This window comes from Trichosurus vulpecula, chromosome 4, assembly GCF_011100635.1.
Source record: "Trichosurus vulpecula isolate mTriVul1 chromosome 4, mTriVul1.pri, whole genome shotgun sequence".
Lineage (NCBI taxonomy): Eukaryota > Metazoa > Chordata > Mammalia > Diprotodontia > Phalangeridae > Trichosurus > Trichosurus vulpecula.
This window is the reverse complement of record NC_050576.1, coordinates 102,095,796-102,110,743: the sequence shown is the minus strand read 5'-3', so window position 1 is coordinate 102,110,743 and position 14,948 is coordinate 102,095,796. Positions and strand designations below refer to the sequence as shown.

Sequence of the window (14,948 nt, the reverse complement as noted above, 5' to 3'; positions counted from 1 at the left end):
CACCCGTGACACATGTTGTGACAAGAAAAGATCCTTTCATTATGTGTCCACTAAGCTCTCGTTTTCAAACATGCCACAAAGGAGAAGTAATGAAAGAATATCTATAAACCTTTCTTAGCCCTTCTCCTCATGGGTACACGCCAACGGCCACACTGGGAGATTAACTCCCAGCTCACTGTGTTTTTACACTGTTTCCTAAACAGTGGAAAATACATTCAGGTGGAAGTCAGAAGACCTAGTCCAGTCTGTGACACATGGTAAGGTCACATGTGACCTTGACCTTGACCTCTCTCTTGCATCATTTACGAAAAAATGAAGCAGTTAGACTGGGATTGGTAAGATTCCTTCCAGCTCTAAAAGTTAGGGGTTTCTTAATGTGTCCACATCTTGGGGCTGATGACTGATACACCCGCTTTCCTGATGATGGTTGGTAGGTGCAACTAGCTTCAGGAGCCCTAACTAACAATGCAGCATCATGATATCCATGTATTAAATGAGATGCCCCAGAGCAGACCCTTCCAGATGGATGGCAAAAATGTGACTGGGGACATGAAAGGGGACCCATACTTGTCCAATGGGCAGAGAGTAAAAATAACAGCTCATTAACCAACTCTGGCTCCCTCTGATAACACTTCTCAAGAGATTCAAACTCCCAGAAGTCCCTCTCCTGTTAGCTCTTTCTTGCAGCAGAGCCTCCTGGGAGTTGGACAGGACCTTGAGGCAGAGCTTGTCCAAACTCCCAGGATAGGTCCCTGCTCTCAGAGGAGAGGAATAAAGACCCCATAGCTTACTTTTCATAAGATCACAGTATTTAGAGTTGGGAAAAAAAACTTAGAGAACATCTAATCCAGTAAATCCTTTTGATAAGAGGAAACCGAGTCCTAGTGAGGTTGAATACCTTGTCCACAGTCACATAGCTGAGAAATTACAAAGCTGAGATTCAAACCCAAATCTTCTACGTAGTTTTGAGGCAGCTGGTGGTGCCATGAAAGTTGAAGAGTTGAGTTGAGTTGAGTTCAAATCTGGCCTCCAATACTGGGGAATGAACTTCATCTCTGTTTACATTACTTTCCTCAATTATAAAACGGTGATGCTGATAGCCGCTACATCTCAGGGTGGTCCTGAGGATCAAATGAGGTAATATTTACAAAGCACTTAGCCCAGGGCCTGGCACATAGTAGGTCCCACACAAATGCCTATTGCCTTTCCCTTACTACCTGTTACTGCTAGTAGTTCATATTTATGCTGTTTTACAGTTACAAATTATTTACATATATTAACTCATTTCGTAATAGTTGGCATCGCTGTTTTACAGTTTAAGACTGATTCTTCTAGGTACATGGTACCCTTCTCAGGGGGAATCTGATTGCAATGGCCAGGAGCTAACATAGGCAGCAAGGTTGGTGGCAAGCCTATAGAAAGGGGTCAGAGAGAGATTCTTCTCCTTTTCCTAGCAGGTAAGACAAGGAATGAGGCTTCCAGATGTTTGAGTTAGAGGGTTACATGAATGCTTTGTTGGGGGAGGGATTCCTTGCATTTAATGTGTAGGTTGGCTTGAAAGCTTCAGAAAGCAAATGATGCCCTATTTCGTGGGCTGATTGAAAAGGGAGCAACAGTATGTAGTGAGCACCTATTATGTGTTTAGCACAATGCTAGGCCCTACAAGACATACAGCAGGAATGATACCTTCTGAAATCTTCTCTTTCCCTTTCCATAAAGAGAAGAAAATGACCCCAGTATCTCTTGTGTTACCTGGAGTTTTGTAATCTTAGAGTTGGAAGGACCCATCATTTGCCTTCCTAATAGACGAATTGCTCTCTTCAATATCCCTCCCAAGGATCATTCTACCTCTTGCTTGAATACTTCTGGCGATGGGAAATTTCCTACTTCAAAAGGCAGTCCATTTCAATGGTCCAGTCCTATTGGTTAAGAAGCTTATTCTTTGGGGAAATGAGGTGACAGAGTAGATAGAGCACCAGCCCTGGAGTCTGGAGAACCTGAGTTCAAATCTGGCCTCAGACACTAGCTGCATGACCCTGGGCAAGCCACTTAATTCTGACTGCCTTAAAAAAAACCCAAGAAGTTTATTCTTCTTTTAATTTGAAATTGGTTTCCCTATAATGCCTTCAATTCACTCTGACTTTCTTGGTATTATGCTGCAGTGGAAAGAATACTGAATTTGGAGTCAGGATCTGCAGGTTCAAATCCTGGCTATGCTACTTCTACCACTATTACCTTGGAAAGTAACATCACCTTTCCAGGTCTGACCCTTGGTGTCCCTTTCGGCTTTAAATCAATGATCCTATGAAGTCTATGAGGCAGGTAGGTGGTACAGTAGATAAAGTATTGGAGTTCAAATCTAGCTGTAGACACTAGTTGTGGGACCTTGGGCAAGTAATTTAAACCTCTGTCTAACTCGTGTCTGACTCTTCATGACCCCATTTGGCATCTTCTTGACAAAGATACTGGAGCGGTTTGCCATTTCCTTCTCCAGCTGATTTCACAGATGAAGAAACTGAGGCCAACAGGGTTAATGACTTGCCCAGGGTCACCCAGCTAGTAAGTGTCTGAGGCTGGATTTGAACTCAGGTCTTCTTCACTCCAGGTCTGGCACTCGATCTACTTTGCCAGCTAGCTGTCCTCCTCATCTGTGAAGCGGGGTTAATGATATCACCTATCTCCCAGAGCTGTGAGAATCAAGCTTTGTAAACCTTAAGGTAGGATGTAAATGGAACTAATATTGCTGTTTTCATTTATTATTATTAAGGACCTTAAGAAAAATCTTTCTTTGACATGGCAGCTCTTCAAAATGCCAACCTCAAACTTATGTCTTAGCATTGGGCACCATTCCAGGATGTCATGCCACCTGGTGGGGGGAGGGAAGAAGAAGGGCGAGTAGCTTCTAGAGGTAGGGGTTCCTAGGATTGGGGGGGCATCCCAGGTGACATCACTGGAGTGTGGTGTACTTATAATAAGGCTCATCACCAGCAATCTAGGTTGCATATCTGCAAGCCCAGGGAAAGGGTGGGCTCTGCCATAAATCACTGGGCAAATGCCCAAGAAACCCCCTAGAGTACCCCAAGTTGGGGGAGTCAGGGCAAATGAATAAAGATCTCCTTGACAACTGGCCCAGAACAAAAAAGGGATGCTCAAGTGCTTAAAAGGCATAAAATAATAATAAAAAAGGGCAAAAGGGCATAAAATCTAAGAATTCTAGCTTTCCTTCTCCTGAAGCCCAATCTCTGGGCAGTTTTCTGATGTCCTGAGCAAATAGAATAACTCAACCTGCAACTGGTCAGCAAGCTCACTGACTCTCTTGCCTCCTGACTGGTCAAGGGATTTTAGCCATTCCCTGAAAGGAAGACACGGCCAGGGAGAACATGACTGAAGCTTTTTTTTTTCCAGTGGACTCTAAGAGTAAATGACTTTTCATCAGCTCCCCAAATAATGATCATTAACTCTCGTTGATTCGATGGAGATGATCGAGCTTCAAACAATGTGGCAGACACATAAGGAAGCTATTATGCAAATGTAAAAATAGAGTCTTGCATACTTTCCTGGTTACACCACTCTAATTTCTGATGGCTTTTTAGTGTGAAGTCAAATTTGGTTTCTGTCTGTCTCCCCCTCTCTCTCCCACCCCCCAGATTGGTGCCCTCATTCTCCAGCATGTGCGTCGTACTGTGGGAGGAGAAGGATTGCTTTTTTTTAACATCTATTTTTTTAGGCTGTTTTTCATGCAAAGCGAGTGCTGCTCTTATACCTGAAGCATTATCCTGTCAGGGTATACACCCACCCACCAGAATGCTTGGAAGGACCCAGAGGGCTCAAAAGTTTTGGCAGAGAGGCCAAGATAGGGTCAGAAAAAAGAAAGGTCAATCCCAATAAAAGCTAGGGTGGAGAAGGTAAGGAAATTAGTCTTGGGATAATAGGAATATGATGTCGGGGTGACACAGGATCAGGGTTTGTTTTCTGTCTCCAGGCAGCGCAGTGGGTTGGGTTGCAGGCTCAGTCCTTCCCACCCTGACACCCTGTAACCTGGAAGTTTGCACAAAGCAAGTTGTCCACTTTCTTGGAACAAGTCCCCATTCATGCCAGGCTAGTAGTACAGGAGTAGTATGCATATATGATTGCATTTCAACATCAGTGCTAGGTTATTATCCACATTCTTTGTTCTAAGGTCTAGTGACAGGGCATAGATGACTGTGCTTTGGGCTTCTAGCTGGATCCCAGGATCACAAGATGTGAGATTTGGACAATTGGTGGCACATGAGGGAGGGGTTATTCCCAGAGATGACTCATTTCTACTCTGTGTGCTCTCAGTCTGATGAGGGAGACATAGTCCTTGATCACCTGATAATAAGGCAGCTACATGGTCCAGTGGATAGAAGGCTGGGCCTGGAGTCAGAAAGACCGGAGTTTAAATCTGGACTCAGATATTAGCTGCAAAACCCAGGGTAAGTGCTTAACTTTTTTTACCTCAGTTTCCCCAACTGTAAAATTGGGAGCACCTACCTCCTGGGGTTGTTGTGAGGTTCAAATGAAATAATAATTGTAAAGCGCTTAGCACGGTGCCTGGCACACAGTAAGCGCTACATAAATGTTAGCTATTATTATTAATAAATGTTTACCATATTGGTTTATATGGAAGGCTCCTCCTGGTAAAACACTGGTCTTGGTTTACAAGTCAGCGTTTATAAAGGAGGGTTTCCTAACTTTTTGTGTGTGTGCTGGACCCCTTTGTCAGTCTGGTGAAGCCTAAAGACCCTTTCTCAGAAAGATGTTTTTAAATGTATAAAACAAAATGTATAAGATTGCAAAGGAAACCAATTATATTGAAATAAAGCACATTTTTTCCTCATCCTAATTCATGGGCACTCTGAAATCTGCCTCAGGCTAAGAACCCCAGTTAAAAAGTCTTGAGCCCCCAAACTCAAATCACTAATTGAAATCTCACTCTTTGAAAGCAGGGCTTTCTTTTGAGTGATTCTCCACCCACTCAGGAAACCTGAAGTTTTCTGTTTCTTAGTACCTCCCTTTTTCCAGGAAAAAAGTCTTTTCCCTGATGTGAACCTACCCAAGCTAGGGAAGTTGTCTTCGGATCCGTCAGAGGGACTGGGGTAGTCTTCAAAGGCACAACCATCTTGGGGTAGGGGGTCAGTGTCTTGATCTCCTTGTAGCCTAAAGGATGAAAAGGGGATGGTCATTTGTGGAAAGTTCTTTGAAGTCCATTTATGAACAGATCTGGCCTCAAAGGCAAACCCTTTCCTTCCAAGAAGACTGACGGGCCTTGCCTTCTGGCCTGGCCATCTTTGCCATTTCTTGTCACGTACATGCTTCTCTAAATGTACATTTAGACATGTCCCAAGGGGACCACATAACCTTCCAGACAGGCCCAGTTAGGGGAAAGTATACTGCTCCACCGGCATAGGGGCCCACCCACCAGGTCACCTGCCTCAGAGATGTAACTAGGCCACAGACAAACATTTAGAGGATTCTTCAGTACCTGTAATTCTTCAGCAAAGTAACAATAACTGAGTTTAGCACCTAGTTAGCAAGAATTTTTTTGGGGCCCAGACCTGTGATACCATTCTTATAGGAGACTCCCTATACTTAGGCAGATTGGCATCTGCTCAGCAATTTATAGCCTTACAGTGTTGGCTCAGGATCACTGAGAGTGACTTACTGCGAGGTCATACAGCCAGCATGGCAGAGATGGGACTTGAACCCAGGTTTCACAGACTCAGACTACTGCTCTCCATAAGCAAGAACAATTACTTAAAATAGAAAGCTCCTAGAATTTCTTTTCCGACAACCTTCCCCTCTCCCCCCTGGTCACATCTCAGGGGGACATCTCGCAGATCTTGCCAGGACTGGCACTACCTTGCCCCAGGCACACAAATTGCTAGTTATGGCTCTGCCTGCCCTTCGAGCTCAGTGTATTTATTACATTTCCTTTCTCAGAAATGTGCATGGTCTGCTGAGTAGAGGGGGTGGTTTATCTCCCCCAACCCCTTAACTGAACTTTGGTTTTCCTTCTTGTCCTCTGTAGAAGTCAGGAAGCCAAATTACTCGACTATGGTCACACAGCTAGTAAGTCTGGGAATCAGGATGTCTTTGTCAAACCACCCAGTATACAATCATCTCTGCCCCCATGAACATATGAAAACCCCTTCTTTGAGTGAGATCAGTAACTCTTGGGTGGGGCTGTAGAGGCCAATGTGACCAGGATACTAGGGACTAAGCAGGATTAGGCTCAGCCTTGGGGCTGGAGGGCTCATGGAGAAGCCACATCTGGGCTGGGTCAGCTGTGGCAGCTGGAGGCAAGGTTGTGGTCCTGAAACACAATACCAACTGGGCAAGCAGGCCCTAGGAACAAAGGGGAAGTGGGGTTTTTTTATATAGGTAATTACCCTGGGTACTCAGAGCTGCCCACTTGCCCGCCCACTGTCTCCAGCTAAATGGACCCTTTGGCAGCTGGGCAAATGAGTGGGGGTGGGGTGGTCCAAAGGGGCTGGCTGGCTTTTTCTGGAGAAGGGAAGGGGAAGTGAGCTTCAGAACAATCGCTTTAGTAGGTTTCTGGCTCTTTCTCTCTCTCTTTTTCTTTTTTCTGTTTCTAGCCTTCATGTTTTCTTCATGACTTCACCAATGCATCTGTTGCCTTACATTACCTTCAGTCATTCAAGTGCCACTGAATAGGGATGCAGGGTCTGAATCAGGGTGCCAGGTGTGAGGGAGGGCTGGGAGAATGGAGTATTCTCAGAAAAGACTCAATACCTGCCCGCAGGGAGCTTCCAGTCTGAAGGAGCCACAGTTCAAGGACAGTTATTGTTTTGTATCCTTAGCAACCAGCACAGTGCCTGGCATGCAACACGTGATTAATAAGTGCTTGATGACTGATTGCTTCCTGTCCTTGGAAGTTCCTAGTCTGAGGGAATTAGGTCAGGGGAGAGATAGGGTACTTGTGCATTTGCTTGCTTGAACACACACATAAAAAGATATAACATTGATATATGATATGTCCATATTTCTATATACCACGTATCTATATCTATCCATCTAAACCATATAAAAGGGAAAACAAAAAGAAAATATAGATTTTCAAACAATGTGCACAGGGAAGGGTTGTGATTGGAGCTGGGTGGAATTAAACATGGAGGGCTACTTACAAGAGAGGAGTTGTGAGTGGGATTTTGAAGGGAAATGACTGTTGTAAATTTTTGGCTGTAGGAGAGGGTTAAAAGACTGAGTGGATTTGGCCAGATAGAGTAGAGTCAAAGTAAGAGAGTACTGGGAGATGAGGGGAGCAGCAGACGGGATTTGTCTGCTGCTCCCCGGTCTGTTACTCCCCTCTGCCCCCCTCCTTCATGCCTCTCTCATCCAGGAAACCATGGCAGATGAAATGGGTAGGATGGATACCCCTATTTCCTGAAGTCTAAAGCGTCAAGCTATAATGTCTCCTGATAAGGTCTAGGTTCTATTTGCTCATTCCAGGTGGGAAGCATTTAGCTACCAGCAGGGCCCCAGAAAAGCTGTAGGAGAACAATTCAGAAAGAAGGCAATGAGAACGCGCGCGCGCGCGCGCGCACACACACACACACACACACACAACTTCATACTCTATTAAGCAAAATTCCACACAAATGTCCAAACAAAAAGAAAACGGCATACAATGTACAATGTACTTATGCACACATGGCTATAGTTGTGGTCCAGGAGGTATCAGAGAAGAATCATAGGAGGAAGTGGGTGCTTGGAAAAATTAAAAAATACCCAGGGTAACAATAGAGAAGCTGTTGTGGGTCCAGGATGGGCAGAGAGGGGCTGGGGATGAGGTATAGATGAAAGCTAGGTGACGGCAGGGACTGGGTGGTGCAGGGGAAAGAGTATTTGATTTGAACAAAATTTGGGTTAAAAGCCTCGTTCTGCTACCAACTGCCTGTGTGACTGAGCTAGTGAAGAGGCCTCGTCTACACCCTTGGTTCCTCATCGGTCAAATGAGGGGCTTAGATTAGGTGACCACTAAAGTGACTTCCAGCTCTAAATCTAGGATTCTATGATACCCTCCCCACCCCCACATGAAATGAAACCACAAGGGGAATGAGGTGGTACCATCAGTTCAGAGAATTGATTCAGAGAGAAAATGAGCTCTGATTTTTGCCAGAGGGACTGAGCAGGCACACTGGGAAAGAAGGCTGGGTGGGGGGCGGGAATGATAGAATCCAGAGTCTCTCTTTTCCCAGAAGCTTCATAGCTCAGGATCATACCTGATTACCTGGGATGAGGTATGATCCTAGCCTGATCATGGGCAGGGGGAGGGATGAGATAACCTCTCCTTCATCCTTCAGCAAGCACTTCGCTGATGGCTAAATTGGTGATCGGAATGTGATCAAGGGGCCAGGTTTCCATGAGAGTGGGATGTCTGGTGCTTCCAGGGAGCAGATGGCACCTCTTTGGGAATGGGCCTGGGGAAGGCAGACCATCCTGGGGCCCATGCCAGGTCTGCCTGTGTCAGCAGTTCCAGGTCTCAAAACTAAGGCAACATTCTTCCCCATCTGCCAGCAATCTCTTGAGCCTGAGAAGTCCACAGCAGAGCCCTAACCCCAGTCCTCAGTCCTGGCTCTGGTCTGGACTCCAACCCTAGCAATCTCCAACACCAGGGCTTGAAATGAAAGGGAAAAATATCTCAACATTATATGCATGCAATTGACACACAGACGCAGCTGTCACCATGGAGACCAATGAGAAGGGGAGAAGTTGCAGCTCTCCAGTTGAAGAGGCTTCAGAATAATAGCTAGCTTTCTTAAGGCTTAAGGTTGACGAAGTGCTTTACACAGGCTAGCTCATTCGATCCTGACAACAACCCGATGAGGCTATTATTTCCATTTTGCAGACGAGGAAATTGAGGCCGAGAGAGGTTAAGTGACTTGCCCAGCTGTGACATATCCCAGGCAGGAAACAAGTCTGGGACATCTGGAGTCCAAGTCTAGTAATCTATTCAGTACACCAACTAGCCGCTGCCTTTCTAGCAGAAGAAATTCAAGGGTGGGGCTGGCCACACATGAGCCTGCAGTTACAGATAAGAATGAGTGCAGAAAATTGGAGTGATCTTTTTCTAGCTCAAACACCTGCTATCTGCCTGGTACTGAACCTCACAGCTGCACCTTGTCATAGCTCCTAGTTCAGACTCTGCTTCCAATTTTTTTGTTCATTTTTTTTTTTCAGTCACGTCTGACTCTTCTTGGCAGAGATACTGGAGTGGTTTGCCATTCCCTCCTCCAGCTCATTTTGCATATGAGGCAAAAGCTAAGGCAAACAAGGTTAAATGACCCACCCAGGGTCACACAGCTAGTAAATGTCGGAGGTCAGATTTGAACTCAGATCTTCCTGACTCCAGGCCAAGCGCTTTATCCCCTGCACCACCTAGCTGCCCCTTGCTTCCACTTTAGACTTGGCCTTTTAGTTCTAAGACTTCTTTTTCTGCTTCTTGCTCTTGGAATGTAATGATCCTGACTTCTTCTGCCCTCCTCTGTGACTGCAGGGGGCTGACGCCAGGACCATTGACATGGCAGTTTCCATAGAGTGAACTAAGCCTCTGCACGTTGGATGAATGCCTACTGGGGAGTGGGCAGAGATCTCAGATGGGACGTTCTGGTGAAGATCACAGGGAAAGGAATTGTAGCAAGCAGTGGCCATGGCTGGGAATGAAAAGTCCACTTGAAAGCAGCAACATTTAAAACAAAAGCCAAGACTGGGAGCCAGGGTAGCCCTGGTGTCATGGAAAGAGTGTCAGACTTGGGGTCGGGAAGGTAACATCGAATCTTCTTGCCTCAGATACTTCCTAGCCGTGCGACTGTGGGGGAAGGAACTGGACAATGACCTCTGAGGTTCAATTCTAAATCTGTAAGTCTATGAGCCTGTGAATGGGCTGGGGCACTTAGTAGTATCCAAAGGAAGGTTGGGAGGAGCATGAAGGACAAGGGGAAGTGGTGGAAAGGGAGCTCTGACATTTAGGAATTAACTATGTGGCACCAGGAAGCTGGAGGGCATTGAGGTAGAAAGTTCTCTTTTCCTAAACATATTGGTCTAAGGAATGTGTGTGTGTGTGTGTGTGTGTGTGTGTGTGTGTGTGTGTGTGTGTGTGTGACAGAGAGAGAGAGAGAGAGAGAGAGAGAGAGAGAGAGAGAGAGAGAGATTTTTTTTAAGTGCGGACAACCCCACCCTCTAGCTTCCCCTGAATTCCCATGGCTTCCCTCTCTACCCTCATTATCTTCCAAAGCATCTATGGGCTCTATGCCACACTGGATAGCTCGACCCATACTTCTGACCTGCACCCTCATGGGAACTTCTTGGCTGCAAATCCTCCCAAACTGGAGAAGATTCAACCAGTACCATGGACCCTACTCAGTCATAGGCCCCGACACACCCTGCCATAGTCTAAAAAAGTCTTGTTTGTACAGAAGGCACTCAATGAATATTTGTCGAATGGGTAAATGAATGCATGAATGAATCAGTGTTCTGCTCTAAGTGCTTTAAAATGCAAAAGAGGAAAGGATCTAGACCCTGGAAGATGTTTCAGTATAAACCAGGTTCTAAAAATGCAGGAGGACTGAAAGACAGGAAACTAGTGTGGAATAATCTGAAATAAGACTTTCGGCTGAAGATTAGGGTTAGATATGTCAGAGAAACTTTTTCCCAAATTGCAAAGGTCCATGATAGAGAATTGATGCTCTGTACATACACTTAAAAATTTTAAGGCCATAGGATCAGAGTTTTAGCTGGAAGGGACCTTATTACCTAGTCCAGGTGTGTCAAACATGCAGCCAGGAGGCCACAAGACTCACAAGGGCAGGCCAAAACAGATTAAAAGTTAACTGAGGAATATTTAATATTATAAACAAAAATACAACAGAACACAGGTATTGTTAATTTGTGGTTTTCTTAGTCAATACGTGGCCTTCAGATTGACCACAGAAATGCAAATCAAAACAACTCTGAGGTACCACATCACACCTATCAGATTGCTAACATGACAAAACAGGAAAATGATAAATGTTGGAGAAGATGTGGAAAAATTGGAATACTGATGCGTTGTTAGTGGAGTTGTGAACTGATACAACTATTCTGGAGAGCAATTTGGAACTATACACAAAGGGCTACAAAATTATGCTTGCCCTTTGACCCAGCAATTCCACTTCTAAGTCTGTATCCCAAAGAGATCACAAAAACAGGAAAAAGACCCACATGTACCAAAATATTTATAGCAGCTCTTTTTGTGGTGGCCAAGAATTGGAAAATACAAGGATGCCCATCACTTGGGGAATGCCTGAACAAGTTGTGGTATACGAATGTAACAGAATACTATTGTTCCATAAGAAATGATGAGCAGGTGAACTTCAAAAAAACCTGGAAAGACTTATATGAACTGATGCTGAGTGAAATGAGCAGGACCAGAAGAACATTTTACACAGTAGCGGCAACATTGTTTGATGACTAACTTTGATAGACTTATCTCTTCGTAGCAATGCAAAGATCTAAGACAACTCCAAATGATTCATCATGGAAAACGCTATCCATACCCAGAAAAAGAACTATGGGGTCTAAATGCAGATCGAAGCAGACTATTTGCTTTCTCTCTTTTTTGTGTTTCTTCTTTCTCATGGTTTCTCCCATTGGCTCTAATTCTTCTTTACAACATGACTGTGAAAATATATTTAATGTGAATATATATATAGAGAGAGTCTATATCAGATTTCATGCTGTCTTGGGGTGGGGGAAGGGCAGTCATGGGGAGAAAATTTGAAAGTTAAAATCTTATGGAAGTGAATGGTGAAAACTAAAATTAAATAAATAAAGATTTAAAAATATATGTGGCCTTTAGGGATCCTTATGTATGGTTTAGTGGCCCTTGTTTCTATTTGAGTTTGATGCCACTGTTCTAGTCCAACACCCTCATTTTATAGATGAGGAAACAGGCTTGGAAAGGTTAAGCAATTTGCCTAAAGTCTCTCATTAGGCCAGAAATCCTACTCATACCCTTGTGTCCTCTTTGATTTCCTACTCACACTTACCCCATATATCCAACCTCAGCCTTTAAGTAAACACTTGTTAAGTGTTCACAATGGACCAGGCACTGTGTTTAGCACTAGGTAAATTCTTGTTTCTACCTTCACAACATCTTTCATACACATCCCCTTCTCTCCATCCATACAGCAGCCACCATCCTAGGGATAGGCCCTCATCACCTCTCACTTGAGCCATTGCAATGGCCTTCTAACTGGTCTCCCTGTCTCAAGCCTCTCTTCATTCCAACCCATCTTCTCCCTCCTTGTCAAAATGGTTTTCCCTGAAGTAAAGGTCTGCCCGTGTCATCCTCTCCCAAAACCAGTAAACTTCAGTGGCTCCAGGATGGTATTAAAGTCCTCCTAACTTGGTCCCCAACCTCTTTAATCATTTTATACTCTATTATATGCTCTCCTATCCTCCATGAACTCTACAGGCCAGCTACCTTGGCCTACTTGTTTCTACACACACACACACACACACACACACACACACACACACACACACACTCTCCATCATCTGACTCCATGTTTTTGTATTACCATGCCTCTGTGTCTAGAATACTCCCTCTCCTCAACTCTTATCTATTGGTTAACCCGGCTTCTTTTAAGACTCAGCTCAAATCCCCTTTCAGACTTCCCCTCCAAAATTACCTTCGATCTCTTCTGTATATATGTACACATACATACATATACGTATGTATGTATGTATCTCTCTCTATATGTGCGTATATTTATTTATTCATTTATTTATAGTAACTAACATTAGATCCTTGAGGGTATAGAACAGCATTTTTGTCTTTCTTCACATCTCCAGCTTAGCACAGTACTTGGCACATAGTAAGCACTTCATAAATGGATGCTGACTGATTGACCAGATTAAGCAGTGATTGATAACCACTGAACTTGAGAGACTTACATTGTAGCTAGTTCTTTATATTTCTTTTTTTTTTTTTTGCAAGGGGGAAGGATGGGCAATTGGGATTAAGTGACTTGCCCAAGGTCACACAGCCAGTAAGTGTGTCAAATGTCTGAGGCCACATTTGAACTCAGGTCCTCCTGACTCCAGGGCCACTGCTCCACCACTGCACCACCTAGCTACCCCTTTATATCTCTTTAAATATTGCTCTAAATTGTCTATCACTTCTATAATAATTACCATCTCGGTCTGAATGGGGCCCTCTTAAACACAGGTCACATTCCTAACACGACATTTCTTTGAAATCTTTAAATAAATATAGTGCACCAAGACTTTTGGGACACTGTATGTGTGCAGACACACATACATGTACACAATGTATCTATACATACCTACATATACACACATAAAAGGTATATACACATATCTATGTACAGGCATGACCTTGAAAAATCATACTGATCAGAGTCTACGCTGAGGTTTTATACAAGCCAGGTTGGAGAGAAAAGTGTAACCCACGCTCATACTAATATGGTAAGAATGAAAGACTAGTTAATATTTATGCTGTTATATTCTTTACAAAAGGCACAATTGGTTGGATTGTGGGGTAATACTTTGTGTTCTACAACCTGTCTAGGGGAAGCATGGAAGCCTAGCCATTTTCCTTCTTCAGTCACCACTCAGCCTTCATGGGGTGGCAGCCCGTCTGAATGGCAGGCCTGGTGCCTAAAGAGGAGGTTGGGGGTGATCACATGAATCAGATGGTTTAGACAGAACTTACTCCCTACCCTTGCTCAGCACACTTTCACTCTGTTTCATCAGCTCCCTGGCCTGAACTCACCCCGATTACAGGAAGAAAGTATTTTAGGCATCTCCATATGTCCTCCTTGGGATCTCTAGTTGGGGAATTCCAATAGTCAATCAGGGCAGTGACTTCCCAGCTTGTCAAACCCCACACCCTTATGTGTCCTACATTCCCAGCTTCATTCTTTCTGCATCCTTGAAACTCTTGGTCTCTAATCTACATGACACTGGCCCTGCATCAATATAACTCAGAACTTCTTTATCATCTGGCTTGGCCCCCCTCGCCAACCTCTTCCCTTTCTTCTCTCTTCACTTACCTGTACTGGAAGGGAGCCACTGTGGCAGTGACAGGATGAGTCTGTTGGGAGACCGAGGAGAAGCTGATGGTCCCCAGGCTAGCGGAGGAGCCTTTGTTATGCACTGGACTGATGACTGAGGAGGAAGTCCCGGAAGGTGTCTCATTCTGAAATTCATCCTCAGGCCCAAGGGGTCCGGAGATGCCAGAACTTTTAAAGTTCACTTCTTGGTCTTTCCCCTTCCTGCTCTCAGAAGTCCCTGGTGTCAGAGTGTCTCTGTGTGGGCTGATCCGAGATGGACTCCTGCTCTGGGCTTGGGAAGCCCTGATTCCTTCCGGTGTCCTCTTCTTCTTGCCCCCAATGACTTGGGCCTCCTCAGTCCTCTTAGGTCCAGGCCTGGAACTGGAAAGTGCTTTGGGAGTTATCCTGGGACTGCTCCATGGAGAACTCAAACTCTGGCTTAAGTGTCCTTCATAGCCCTCGGCTGCCTCTGGCCTCTCATGTCCTGGGAAGGAGGACTCCTTGAGTCCCCCTGAAGGCTTGGCAGAGCCTCTTCCTCTGGGAGTTTTGGGTGAGGAACTGCTGGGGCTGCCTACTGCCTTCCCTAGTCTAGGTGAGGCTGCCCTCTGGGGACTGGGCACTAGGCTGTGTTGGCGTGGGCGCAACTGAGGTGATGCTGCCAGGGCATGGATCTTGGTCTGGGAAGTGGCACGGGGCACAGGGATAGAGGAGGCATAGTGGGGGCGGCTCGCCGAATTCAGGTTGGCCGTTCCATTCATGTTCAACAAAGTTGGGGCTGAAGGTTACGGTTCTGTAGAAAAGAAGAGAAGAAATTAGACTCTAGCTGTTCCCTTCAGTCAGCCCATC

At 45.0% G+C, this 14,948-nt stretch overlaps 1 protein-coding gene across 1 annotated transcript in view; it reads right to left on the bottom strand.

Annotated features, from left to right (window-relative positions):
• The window catches only part of NAV1 (neuron navigator 1), a 226,190-nt gene extending 211,539 nt beyond the window's left edge, over window positions 1–14,651 (bottom strand). Inside the window, exons 1-2 of the mRNA XM_036753792.1 lie at window positions 14,103–14,651; window positions 5,078–5,181 (exon numbers count right to left, since the gene is read on the bottom strand). The gene's annotated coding sequence lies outside the window, so the exon portion shown is untranslated. The remainder of the gene's footprint in view (window positions 1–5,077; window positions 5,182–14,102) is intronic.
• Between the last annotated feature and the right edge of the window lie 297 nt (window positions 14,652–14,948).